At 41.0% G+C, this 14,249-nt stretch overlaps 1 protein-coding gene across 5 annotated transcripts in view; it reads left to right on the top strand.

Moving 5' to 3' along the window:
- LOC118738722 (1-acylglycerol-3-phosphate O-acyltransferase Pnpla3) overlaps window positions 1-14,249 on the top strand; it is a 255,899-nt gene that overhangs the window by 1,767 nt on the left and 239,883 nt on the right. The gene's annotated exons all lie outside the window — the stretch shown is intronic.

Raw genomic sequence — 14,249 nt, 5'->3', positions numbered from 1 at the left:
GAAGGCCGCCTACGCAGAAAGGTGTTCTCTGCAAAAGGTGTTCAGCTCCTTTTCTTCGCAAAACAGAAAGGAGAATTCTACTGCCTGAGGGTTATAATCCCTAAGTGCGGCCGAACGCCGCCTACGCAGAAAGGTGTTCTCTGCAAAATGGGTTCAGCCCCCCCTTCTCGGCAACACAGAAATAATAATTCTACTAAGTAAAAATTCCGAACTAAAAATCCGCTTTTATTATTCAAAATTCCAGTCTGGTAGCACTAAGTTGTATGTTATTTTGCTATCTTATTCATCGTTTATATGAAAACTTTAACAATAAATTATATAAGAACTATAGGGTTCCTAGAAAAAAGGGGGGTAGTTTTTGAAATCGGGGGGTCCTATTCTACCCCCCCTCATCCCCCCTTTTTCTAGAATTTGCCGTCCGTCTACTAAAATTTTCCCAAAAACTTTTACACGCACTTGTAGACAAAAGTTCATGTTTTATTATAAAACCAAAATTTGCTATATCTGTGCACTATTTTAATAATAATGTTGGTTGGAAACTTGCCAGCAACTCTCCAGTAACTTTATTTCTAAGAATTCGCTCTCATAGAAAAAATTTAGAAAAATTATAGTTTAAAAAACTAAAACCTCCCTATTATAATTGCCATTCGTATTGTCATCAGCTATGTAACTTGGGAATAGAAATCGCTGCATCTTTTAGGCGCATCAATAATACATAGTTACATCCCGAGTTAATAAAAATAAGGTAAAAAAGTACGCGAACGCTATTCCAGTAATAATTTACAAGTTTCATGAACAGCTGATAAGTTGGTTGTTTATTCGCAGCATATTTCTAATAAAACAATATATTTTATTGGCCTAATTCCAAAAAAATTAAGTAGGTTTAAAGAGCTTTATAAATTGATGTTTTCATACATTTTTCAATTTATAAACCTTTTATAAAGCTACTTTATTTTTTATGAATAAGTCCATATATTTAAATAGGTTTATTTTGTGAATTTCCATAATAAAACAAAGTTGCAAGTTTTTACTGGATAAATTTTTACTTGTAAGAATTTGCCTGTACGAAATACAGCTGATCGCATGTTGCTGGATGAAATTTATTTTATTTTATTTTTTATTTTTATTTATTTATTTCACTCAATTGAACAATAAATTCTTACTGACTATAATTCCGAAGTACTTAAAACTAGTTAAAATAGTTGTATAATAAACTACGAACTGCTCCACAAGATAGAGACGGGTCAAAATTTTGAATATTGTTTAGCTCCACTAAGGTTCTAATCAAGAGAGCATACATTGCATAGTGTGTTTAAGAAAATACGATATAGGTAGCAAGATAAGCAGATCTGCTACGTAGAGTTTTTAAGTTCAGAAGCGCACAACGTGATTCATATGAGGGAATGGGTTGTTGTTGTTGTTGTTGTCGTTTTTGTAGCAGCTACAGCAACCCCGCCCAGATCGCTGTCGTTGTCGCCGAGTTCCACTGACGGCAGCCCCAAGAAGCGTGCAGCTTCTATGGGGTCGGTCCACAAGGACGACGCCGTGAGGGTTGTGGGGTTTTCCGGGCATGCGAAGAGATGTTTCGAGTCGTGAGGGGTCTCTCCGCATGCCGGACATTCGTTCGTCACATCCGCATTTAGCCTACTCAGGTAGGAGTTTCGCCTGCTGCAGTAGCCAGAGCGAAGTTGGGCTATTGTTGTTCTGGTCTCCCGAGGCAGATGGAGCTCCGTCGCGCCAATGTCCGGGGGCGGTATGTATAGAACGGCATTCACAGGTCTTGAGTCTACATAACTCGAGACTGCGTCCCTGTGAATGCCGTTCAGGGCCTGTCTGTGAGCTGACGGGCCCAGAGGCTGTTTAATGAGCCTCTGGCCTTCGTCCGTCAGTCCATATATATTCCTCCTGACGTGCCTCGGCGAGGGCTCCTCTGCAAGCAGCTGTCTATTTGGGTGGCCGCATCTGTGGCTCCCAACCAGAAACTGCTTGCAGAGCATCTTGTTGTGCTCCCTAATTGGGAGAATTTTCGCCTCATCGTGGAGGTGGTGTTCTGGTCACATCAGGAGGCATCCGGTCGCTGTCCTAAGTGCTGTATTTTGTACCGTCTGTAGCTTCGTCCACTGCGTCCTACCAGTCCCCGGCGACCACACTGGTGCTGCGTAGTTTAAAACCGGCCGGCCTATTGCCTTGTATGTTGCCAGCAACGTTTCTTTGTCTTTCCCCCAAGTACTGCCGGCTAGCGACTTGAGGACCTTGTTGCGGCTCTGTACTTTATTAACTATAGCGGTTGCGTGCGCAGAGAAGGAGAGCAGGCTGTCGAATGTTACTCCGAGTATTTTAGGATTATTCACCGTCGGAATTGGTGTGTCATCGACGTGAATTCCTAGCGGTAGCCTGCCCTTCGTCCAGGTTGTGAACAGGGTCGCTGAGGATTTCGTAGGGGAGAGGGCTTGACACTTTGCAGTGAGGAAGCGAGAAAGTTCAGAGAGATATCCGTTTACTTTCGAACACAGGTCATCAATTCCATTCCCAGTCGCCATGATAGAGCAATCGTCGGCGTAAGAGACAATCGAGACTCCCTCTGGTGGTTGAGGGAGATTTGGAATGTAAAAGTTAAACAGTAGTGGGGAAAGGACACCACCCTGTGGAACCCCCTGTTTCATTTTTCTAAATTTGCTCGATTCGTCTCTAAACATAACCGACGAGTGTCGACCTCTTAGATAATTTGCCGGCTACCGTTTGTGCCTCTGTGGGAGAGAGGAAGCCTCTTTATTTTCTAGTAACGTGGAATGGCTGACAGTGTCAAAAGCCTTTGACAGGTCCAACGCTACTAGAATCGTTCTCTCACAGGGACGTTTACGGTTAGGGCCACGAGTTATCTGAGTGTTTATGGCGTTAAGTGCTGTTGTTGTACTCTGCACTTTACGGAAACCATGCTGATGCTTCGCTGAGGTCAAGTGGTTTGTGAAATACGGGAGTAGCAAGGCCTCGAGTGTCTTCGCTACCGGGGAAAGGAGTGTTATCGGACGATAACAATCTCTTATGTTAGCAGGTTTCCCCGGTTTGAGCAGAGGGACCACTCCCCCACCTTCCAGATGTCTGGGATGATGAGAGTGGCCATGGACAAATTGAGGACCTCCGTTAGGTACGCTACCCCCGCAGGACCCAAATTTTTCAGCATCAGCATGCATATTCCGTTGTTGTTGTTGTTGTAGCGGCTACAACAACCTCGCCCAGGTCGTTTGGTATCTCAGTCGTTGTCGCCAAGTTCCACTAACGGCAGCCCTAGGAAGCGTGGAGCTTCTGTTGGGTTGGTCCACAAGGACAAAGCCGTTAGGGTTGTCGGGTTTTCCGGGCATGCGAAGAGATGTTTCGAGTCATGTGGGGTCTCTCCGCATGCCGGACACAAATTTGGCGCATCCTCATTCAATCTACTCAGGTAGGAGTTTAACCTGCTGCAGTAGCCCGAGCGATCGTTCGTGTCTCCCGAGGCAGATGAAGCTCCGTCTCGTCTATGTCCGGGAGCGGTATGCCTAGAACGGCATTCACAGGTCTAGAGTCTACATAACTCGAGGCTGACTCCCTGTGAATGCCGTTCAGGGCCAGTCGGTAAGCTGACGGGTCCAGAGGTTGCTTGATGAACCTATGGACTTCGTCCGTCAGTTCATATAGATGCCTCCTGACGTGCCTAGGCGAGGGCTCCTCTGCAAGCAGCTGTCTGTTTGGGTGGCCACTTCTGTGGCTCCCGATCAGGAACTGCTTGCAGAGCATAATGTCGTGCTCCTTTACGGGGAGCATTTGCGCCTCGACGTGGAGATGATGTTCGGGCGACATCAGGAGGCATCCTGTCGCTGTCCTGAGTGCGGTGTTCTGTACAGTCTGTAGCTTCGTCCACTGCGTCCTACTAGTCCCCGGCGACCACACTGGCGCTGCGTAGTTTAAAACCGTGCATATTCCGTCGGGACCCATGGCTTTGGAGGCTTTCGCATTCCCGATGGCCACCTGAACTTCACCGCAAGTGAAAGCAAGGGGGGCACAGGTTGTTGGCAGTTTGTGCAGCTTTCTGGTCACTCGACGCTTGGCTTTGTCCACCGGAGGATGCAGTATGAACTGCCGGCTAAAATAGCTCGCGCATCGCTCTGGGTCCGACGAAGCATGGTCGCCGAAAGAAATTTCGACTCTGTCGTCGTGCTTCGTCGGAGTGGACACTGACCTCACTGGTGACCAAAGCTTACTCACACCAGAGGTGAAGTTGCAGGTCTTCAGATGCTCTTCCCACTTCTTCCGCTTATGTACGTTTACTAGTTGCCGAATGTCCGCGTTGAGATCCCTGATACGGGGATCTCCGGGATCGGCCTGACGAAGGCTGTCACGCTCATCGGCTGGAACAGCCGCTTCAGCAGGGAAGTTTGGGCGTGGGTCGGTGATACATCCGCCGGTACGAAGCGAGCTGGAGCAGCGGTGACAGCCCTGCGGACTTACGTTCATCAAGGTGGACGTCGGTTGGTGTGGGGAGAGCAGCGAAGGTGTTTTCAGTAAATTCCGCGAAGCCTTTCCAATCAGCTGTAGAAAAGTTGATATATGTTCGGTGCTCCGCGGAAGCAAAGTCGGTTGGTTTATCGATCGAGATGAATATGGGCAGGTGGTCTGAAGCCAAAGTCAGCATAGGTCGCCATGATATGCTGTTTATCAGACCAGCGCTGACTATTGTTATGTCTAGCGAGCTGCAGCAGCTGCCCTTAATCCTGGTGGGTGCGTCGTCGTTCATTGTGCAGAATGTCGAATCGTCTATCTGCTCACCCAAGTCAGTTCCCCTACGATCGTTTGGCAGGCTTGAGTGCCAAAGATCGTGGTGCGCATTAAAGTCGCCTACTACCATACGGTTTTCATCTCTGAGGAGCGCACCTATGTCAGGGTGATATCATGCTGGGCAGCAGGTGACAGGGGGTATATAAACGTTAATTATTTCGAGCTCAACATCGCCTGACCGGATAGCAATGCCCTGACATTCTAGGGTGGTATCCCTGCGGTCGATGTCTGCTTCGATAAGACGATACTGCACGGTGTGGTGCGTGATGAACGCTAAGCCACCACCATTATCTCGCTCGCGATCTCGACGGTGCTCGTTGTACCCGGCACAATTCAACAGAGTTGAATTGCTGTGCAACTTCGTCTCTTGGACCGCAGCTATCAATATACCATGCCATTCCCATGAAGACGGTTATCTCCTCGATCTTGCTCTGAAGCCCGTTACAGTTAAATTGAAGGAGCTTCATGTGGTTCGGGAGACGTGTGGTGATGCGGGGTGTGAGGGATGTGTGTGGTCGTGCCGCAGTTGGCTGTGTGCGCTGCTGAGGTGGCGGGAGGCGTCGCAGTTGAGGTCTGCGACCGAGCAGCGCAACACGGGCCCTCGAAGTTCCTCGTCCAATCTCGCGTGGTGCGCAGACCTGAGCATGCCCTAAAGGGGCACCAGCCAAGGCAGGTGTTGCACTTGACTGATGTCACATTACGGAATATCCTGGCCTGACATACCGTGCAGATTGTAGGAGGAACCAGGAGTTGTTGGCGGCGGCGTGTGGGTGGTGGTGCGGTTGTGTGTGTTCTGTGGTCTCTAGCCGTTGTTGTGTGGTCTATTGTGTTATGTTGTTGTGCTGTGGTGTTTGTGTGGGACTGCTCAGGTTTCTGGCCCTGGGTTTGACTCGATGCCAGCCCTGAGTAGGAGAAAACGTCGCGAATGTAGCCCTATGGACGAACAACTTCTGAGATACTTCGCCGACCTAAACGGGGTTAGATCGCCGAAACAACAGCCCTTGGTCGGGTAAAACCCGAGTCATTCCGGTACGTAGAACCGGCTGTCGTGGGAATGAGGGAATGGGTTCACTAAAATTCATTGAGCGTAAAACAAATTTTATAAATTTTTTCTATATCCGTTCTAGACGCGTTATATGAGAATTGTGGTAAGGTCTCCAAATGAATGACGCATACTCCAACCTGGATCTTACTAGAGTAATATAAAGCATCTTCAAAGTGTATGGATCATAAGATCAAAGTGTAAGGATCAAAGATGAACTATTGAAATTTATTGCAGTCATATGAAACACGTTCCTTACAGACTAGAGATAAAAATTTAGCTACTTAGACGATACGTGTAAAACATAAAGCACTCTACAGTTTCGAGATCAAAGATAAAATAAATAAACTTTTTGGAAGAGAGAAATCCAGTTCGATAGAATTCGAGATCGTGTTGAATTCGTTTAAAGCTCATGAAATAGGAGCGTTTCTGGCATACTCCGTTTTAAAATTTCCTCCATAAAACGGCAGAGGATTGCGAAGATTCCTTAGAGGAACATTGACGTTGACCACCAGCTCTAGGAGCGTAGGGCAATCGATCACACAATTTATTAAGTTAAAGGTAAAAGTTAGAGATAGCAAAGATCTTCTGGCTTCCAGAGATTTAAGGTCTATTAATAGCAAACGAGGTCAAATTTAAGAAAACCCTTTTGAACCCTTTCAATCCGGACGAAGGCCAGCATTGCCTAGGATTTGCCAACTATATAGTCGATATGCGTGGAAAAGCTTAGTTTCGTGTCGAAATAGACACCTAAATCCTTGACTTCATTAACATGATTAAGAGGAGATTCAGAAATATGATAGCGCGTGGGGAGTGGAATTAACTTTCTGGTATATTTACAATGTGAGCACTTATTTATATTTAGAAGACGTTTTCGTATGCACCAATCATGCAGTTTAACCAGTTCTCCTTGAAAGTCAATAGAGTCTATGCTTTAGAGTGTATGCTTTTAATAACAGAATAAATTTTGAGATCGTCCGCATATAACAGATATTTAGATGACGAGAAGCAGGACCCGATGTCATTAATAAATAAAACAACCAAAGCCGTCATCCATTCGCCACTTCGCTGCTTGCTATGTGTGAGTTCCGGTCGCTTAACGAAACATTTTGCATGTGAACGCAACAACAAAGTTAGCTAGCACGGATAGACGATAGCGAGTTTGATTGTACCTCATTGAGTTCGTTCGTTTCGCCACTTGCTAACTGTTGGCGAATCGATGACGGCTCAACGGTGGTCCAAGTACACTGCCTTGAGGAACACCCGACGTCGCAATAAAAAGCTGTAAGTAGACATCCTCGAGCACAGCCATGCAATTTCTCTCAGACAAATATGATTTAATCCACTCCAGAAAATTTGAGTGGAAACCCATGGAGAATAATTTAGACACTAGGACAGCAGACAGACAATCTTCCGTAAAAATTCCAAGATTGGAGACTGTGAAACTTCCTTTAACAAAACCATGTTGGTGTGGGCTAATTAATCTGCTAACTGAGAACGACAATTTCTCCTTAAACACATTCGAAAATTTTTGCAACTGTGGTTAACTTTGAAATTGGTCTATAATTAGCTACATCAATTTTTTTGCCACTTTTAAAAATCGGGGTTATATGAGACTTTTTCCAATCAATAAATTTGCCCGATGCTAAAGACATATTGTAAATCAGTGTCAAAGGTTGAATTAATACAGGACATTTTTTAAAGAGTATGGCTGAAAGGCCATCAGGATCCAGAAGGTTTGAGGTTTTAAGTGACTCAATACCACTACTAACGTCCACTTCCGATAGTATAAGCGACCCAAACGCAGGTAGGCATTCAGGAACAGACACAAAGTTTGAGGAGAAAAACTCGGCAAAAATATTGGCTGCTTCCTCGGGACAACTTGCCTGTTTATTCTTGTAACATACAGACACAGGAATGCTAGATTTCGAATTTTTGGATTTAATATAACTCCAGAGTGCTTTCGGATTTTTTTATATTAGCTTCCTGGTAATTAAGGTATTTTGCGTATAGTAACTTATCGAGTTCATTAAATTTCTTTAAGTATAAGTGGTATTGCTCATAATAAAAAGGCAGTTTAGTCGCTTTAAACTTTTTGTGGTACTTATTTTTGCGATTTTTAAGATGCTTTAGATGTTTTGTATACCAAGGTATCTTATACATTTTTTTTTTGGAAAAATAGGGATATTATTTACGCAAACCTCGTAGATTAATAATTTGAAGAGACTAAAGGCACTCTCAGTATTTAAGTTACTAAGTAAGTTAGACCAATCGTACCCCTTAATAACATAATTCAAGTCATTAAAATTACACAAGTTATAATTTACTTTGGGACGAGAACTAAATTGTGGAGCAGCAAAATATTCATAGAACTGTAGGCTTATCACGAGAGGAATATGGTGCAAGTTTTCAGCTGAGATCGGAGAACTACAAACTGACAATAGAAAATGCAAATTATTAGAGAAAAAACTAAATCTAAGCCGATTAAGTTTGTTAACAAAGCCGTTGACTTGACATAAACCAATGCTTAGGAGGCTGTCAATAACTAGGATTTCACCTCTCTGAAGTTGGCAGGACAACTTTTTCTCAAAGCAAAAATTCCTATCGGATAATTTGCCGTTAATTATCCGTAAATTAACCGTGAAAAGAATATATTTGCCGTGGACATATTTTAAAAAATCCAATTAAGGAAACCAGCTAAACCCAAACTATCTGATAATTTGCCGTAAATTATCCGTTGTTTATCCGTGAAAATAATTATCTTGCCGCGGACACATTTTAAAAAAATATCGCGTGCCCTGCTAACTTCCGTGAAACCAATTAAGGAAACCAGATAAACCCAAACTAACTATTTGATAATTTGCCGTAAATTATCCGTTGTTTAGCCGTGAAAAGAATAATTTTGCCGCGGACATATTTCAAAAAATATCGCGTGCCCCGCTAACTTCCGTGGACTATCTATCTGATAATTTGCCGTTAATTATCCGTGAAAAGAATAATTTTGCCGCGGACATATTTCAAAAAATATCGCGTGCCCCGCTAACTTCCGTGGACTATCTATCTGATAATTTGCCTTTAATTATCCGTGAAAAGAATAATTTTGCCGCGGACATATTTAAAAAAATATCGCGCTAATTAGCACTTCCACGGAAGTTAGCAGGGCACCTTCTGAAAACCAATTAAGGAAACCAGCTAAACCCAAACTAACTATCTGATAATTTGCCGTAAATTATCCGTTGTTTTTCCGTGAAAAGAATTATCTTGCCGCGGACACATTTCAAAAAATTAAGGAAACCAGCTAAACCCAAACTAACTATCTGATAATTTGGCGTAAATTATCCGTTGTTTATCCCTGAAAAGAATTATCTTGCCGCGGACACATTTCAAAAAATATTGCGTGCCCCGCTAACTTCCGTGGAAGTTAGCAGGGCCCCTTCTGAAAACCAATTAAGGAAATCAGCTAAACCCAAACTAACTATCTGATAATTTGCCGTTAATTATCCGTGAAAAGAATAATTTTGCCGCGGACATATTTTAAAAAATATCGCGTGCCCTGCTAACTTCCGTGGACGCCATGCGCGAGTGAGAGAGGAAATGTTTGCGTCTCTCATAGACAAGCCTGAGCAGGAGGGAGTTAGCAAGTGCTTAAAGAGCCCAAACATTAGCTGTCGGAGGCGACGACATAACTGTACGTTTACAAATATATGTACCAGGGTTGTTGCGAATATTCGCATTCGCAACCGCGGAGCTTCCACATTAATTTTAACATTCGCATTCGCTTCCGCATTCGCAAAAATCAATGCGGGTCTTTTGGGAATGCGCTTATTAAAGGGACCGAAAATTACAGTTATTTTTTTACGATTTAAACTGGGCCAAGTATTTTTTATTCCGAAATAAAAGTACTTTCCGGATAATAAACAAACCGCTTATCCAAATTAAAAAAGTTTGGTATCCAATGAAAGAGGACTTGAATAGCTTTAAAACTCAAATATCTAAAAGAGGTAAGCCACACATTGAAAAATATTTCAATAAAAAATGGTAATTAATTACCATAGAACAAACATTGGGTCATGTATTTACATGAATTTCTGTTTAAAAGCTATTTCTGTCCTCTTTCATATGATACCAAATTTGTTTAATTTGGATAAGCGGTTTTTTTATTATCCGGATACGACGTTTATTTCTTAATAAAAAATATTAGGCCAAATTTAACTCGGAAAAAAATAACTGTTATTTTCGGCCCTGGAATATTGTGCAAGTTCACAGACGTACATATATCTATCCAGTCACAGAAGAAAGCATTAAAAATTAGTTATAAAAACTAAAATCGAAAAACGCTGATGACGTGACAAATTCTGAAACAACCAAAAGGATGAGAAGGAAGAATTCTTTCGAAAAAAACGGAGTTTAAACAACGATTGTGCCATGATGCTAGATTGTGAAGATGAGAGTCAGGAGGATGCATCCGACATTTGCAGCCCCGATGAAATTCTCAAAAAGTAATTATTACACCGCAATAAAAATAAATAAATATAGCTGAAAGTCCTCTCCTGCAGTGTCAATCGAAAAGAATTTACAATTTTGTCAAGTCTCCAGTTTTTCAAGTTTGTCGCCTCGAGCGAGTAGTTGTATGGTGGCGCAGGTTTGATTTATGACCCTTCAAAAAGTTTTTATTAAGTACAATGTTCCAATTTTTAAATTCAAGTACTAAAAAATATTCAGTCATGAGTTTAATTTTCCCCGAACCGGTTCACTTTTCACTTTTGGTAGTCATGTACATATTTACTATGGGCGGAATACATATTTTCGGGTGAATTTTTTTTTCGGGCAAAACTCAGGATAAGGCAGATTATTAAAAATTATTAACCTTTCCATTTTTACCTAAATCACCTAATTTACCCAACTAAATTATTTCTTAAAAATACATGACATCCGCATTCGCACCCGCATTCGCGGATGTTAGCTTTTAAACATCCACATCCGCATTCGCATCCGTGGTTGTCTAAAATTCCACATTCGCAACATCCCTAATATGTACATACATATGCGCTTGGAGAAGAGGCAACGTTTAATGTGACGCCATGCGGCTGGCCAAATTGCAGCTTTGCTTCACTTGCTTTAAGCGCCTCAAAGTTTCAAATACGCAAATGTTTTTTTGAAAGCGTCTTGTAGGCTTTTCACAAAAAGGTATGTCCCCGTTCTAAATGCATTCAAACAAACTTTTGCACACTTTTATGAACAAAAATTTGCTTACGTAATTAAAAAAAATATATAATATAAATAATTCAAAGTTGAATAAAAATGATTCTAGGTTTCCGTATTTATGTATATTTAGGCTGTCCCTAATCATCCGGAACTTCCGGACGAATACTTATTTCTTATTGTTACGGAACATCCGGATTATTATTGATTAGTTATTCGTCCGGATTTTTTTTTGTCATTGGGAAAATTTGCCCAATTCAGAAGTTATTTTAAGTCGCTTGAGTGCTAATTTGAATTTTTCTTTTCCGGATGAATATCGATAGTCGAAAAAGATATGTTAAAAATCCGGAAAAATTAAATTGTGCAGATGAAAAGAAAAAAATGTCTTACTTTAAGTTATTTTCGCTAAAATTTTATCGAGTTCTACAAGAAATAAACCGGGATATTTTTGAAAGTAATGTTGTACAATTTTGGACAGTTAGCATGTATTTCCGATAGGCTATAGCATACAGCACTTTACGTTTAATTAACGGGCGAAATTAAAATATTTTTTAAAACAATACGCATTTTTGTCAGTAAGTTAACATAAGTGTTTATTTAATTCTCACAAAATATCATATATATGTACATAAATAGGCTAATATAAATTGTGTCCGCTTTCGTTTTACAATTCTACTTGACGCATTTGACACCAAAAGTAATACTTTTTATAGTTGCAAAATTGATTGAGAATTAAGCATAATTTTGATACTGATTATACATACGAAGAGCTGCGTTGTCCAGTTGATTTAGTTTTGAAGTTCTTTCCACTATGAATGCAGCAAAATTTTATACTGGTAAACTTTAATCCTGACTTCATCTCTCGCTTTGTAGCTTTCTTCTTATATCTGACCATGGTTTCGGAATCCGCGCGATAAAAACGAGCATAACTTGCATCTTGCAGCTTGTCAATGGCAGTTTGAAGGTCTTCAAGGGTATCAAAACTATCTCCTATTTGCATGAGTCCTCCAGTGTAGTTACTCATATCTGTATCCTCTCTATTCTTGCTACAGTCAGTTGAACTCACTATAATAAAAAATAATTAATTTTTAATTGTAGTTGGAGCGCAATTACTAATACACGTATTGGAAACTTACTTTTGGTGACATAAAAAAGCTACTATTTATTCTGGCTACACATACACTGATACATTTAATTATTAAAAACGTAAAAAGAAAATTCGGCCGAGACATCACTTTCGAATGACATATTTTGCAAAGCAACATTCGATTTTGTAGAAATATCCGGATTAATATATTCAATCAGGCAATATCGACTAATCATCCGGAAGAATTTAAATTCAAAAACTCTCTCGCCGTCGCCAGATCCATTACCCGGCTAAAATGTGAGCAATGATTGTGTTATTGTGCCAATTAAATAATTTTTTCCGGGCGAACAATTGAGCACTAATAATCCGGAATTTCCGGACCAATACAAAAAAATTATTCGACCGGAAGTTCCGGACGAATATCCACTACGTTATATTTAACATATCGCTGACTGAAATTTTTTTGTGTGTTTAAAGCAAAGCAAAACTCCATACGAATCAGAAAGATTCGATCTCTATTAAGAGATTTTGTATTATTTTGGCCTTATCTGAATTACGGGACCTCTTTTGGACTTAGAAAATTTGCCTTTCATTGAATACTAGCAGACCCGGCGAACTTCGTCCCGCCCAAAATTTTTATATGTTTTATTGAAACTTTTTGGTCCAACATTTTCACCAACAATTCACGTTTACGATTTTCATTGGCACATTCGTCTGCTAAGATTATGGTTTGGTGGTCATTTGCCGCTTTAAATAACCTAAGGAAAGTGTTATATCCGTGAAGAAGTTCTTGAAATTCTCCAGTTGTGCGGCATTTCATAGCACGGTGAATGTCCTAGAAGCTTTACAGTATAGTTGGTGGCAATTTCAAAATGGGTGCGAATCATTGTTCTACAGAAATGCAATATACATAAACTTATTTCAGACGAAATACCTTAAAAGTTTGAACGCATAATAATATTGGTAAATCACATCCATTGGGCGAATCGCAACGCAAGAGCGTTCGATATACTCAATGGTGCAACAGGTCGATTTAATCTGACCTTCACGGCCCCTTTTCTCACTTGGCTATTTTTAGTAATAGCTCGACTTCAGCACCACTTGGCAGCACGTTTTTGCAATAGTATTGCATACATATTTAAAACATTAGCCAAATCGGATCATAACTAAGATTTTTAGTAATAACTCAACTACAGCGCCAACTGTCGGATTAAATTGTGAAACTAAACCATCCAGAGACCCACTCAAACACACACAAAAAGTTTCGTTAAAATCCGTACAACCATTTAGGAGGATTTCACTCACAAACATACCTACAGAAGAATTATAAATACATTCAAAGATAGCTAAAGGTCGGTACGTTTGTAGGCCTCACACCCCCTTTTGAAATAGCCCAAATTTTTTCCATGAGAATGGGCTTGATTTCAACTACATACATATCTCCATACGAAGTTCCAGTACTGTACCATGAATACTTTCAGAGATATGCAGTATAAAGATTCGATTTATATGGGAGGTGCCACGCCCCCCTTTCCAACAGCTGCCCTCTTTCTTCATGAGTATTCGATTGATTCCGTATATCTCCATACCAAGTTCCAGAACTCTACCATGAACACTCCCAAAGATAGGCAGAATGAAAAATTCGGTTTGTATGGAAGATGCCACGCCCCCTTTTCCAATAGTTCCAATTTTTCCTCAAAAGTTGATTGCGTATATCTCCGTACCAAGTTCCAGAACTATACCACGAACACTTCCAGAGATATGCAATATGAAAAATTTGGTTTGTATGGAATATGCTGCGCCCCCTTTTCCAATAGTTCCAATTTTTCTCCAAGAGTATGCGATTTATTTCGTACATCTCCATACAAAGTTCCAGAACTTTACCAAAAAATTTCCAGAGATATGCAGTATGAAAAATTCGGTTTGTATGGGAGATGCCACACCCCTTTTTACAATAGCTCAAATTTTTCTCCAAGGGTATGCGATTGATTTCGTATATTTCCATACCAAGTTCCAGAACTCTACCATGAACACTTCCAGAGATACGCAGTATGAAAAATTTGGTTTGTATGGGAGATGCCACACCCCTTTTTACAATAGCTTAAATTT

The sequence above is a fragment of the Rhagoletis pomonella genome, unplaced genomic scaffold (assembly GCF_013731165.1).
Source record: "Rhagoletis pomonella isolate Grant_MI unplaced genomic scaffold, Rhpom_1.0 Rhpom_scaffold_00005, whole genome shotgun sequence".
Lineage (NCBI taxonomy): Eukaryota > Metazoa > Arthropoda > Insecta > Diptera > Tephritidae > Rhagoletis > Rhagoletis pomonella.
The sequence above is the reverse complement of the archived record's forward strand: the minus strand, read 5'-3'. Positions and strand labels throughout refer to the sequence as shown.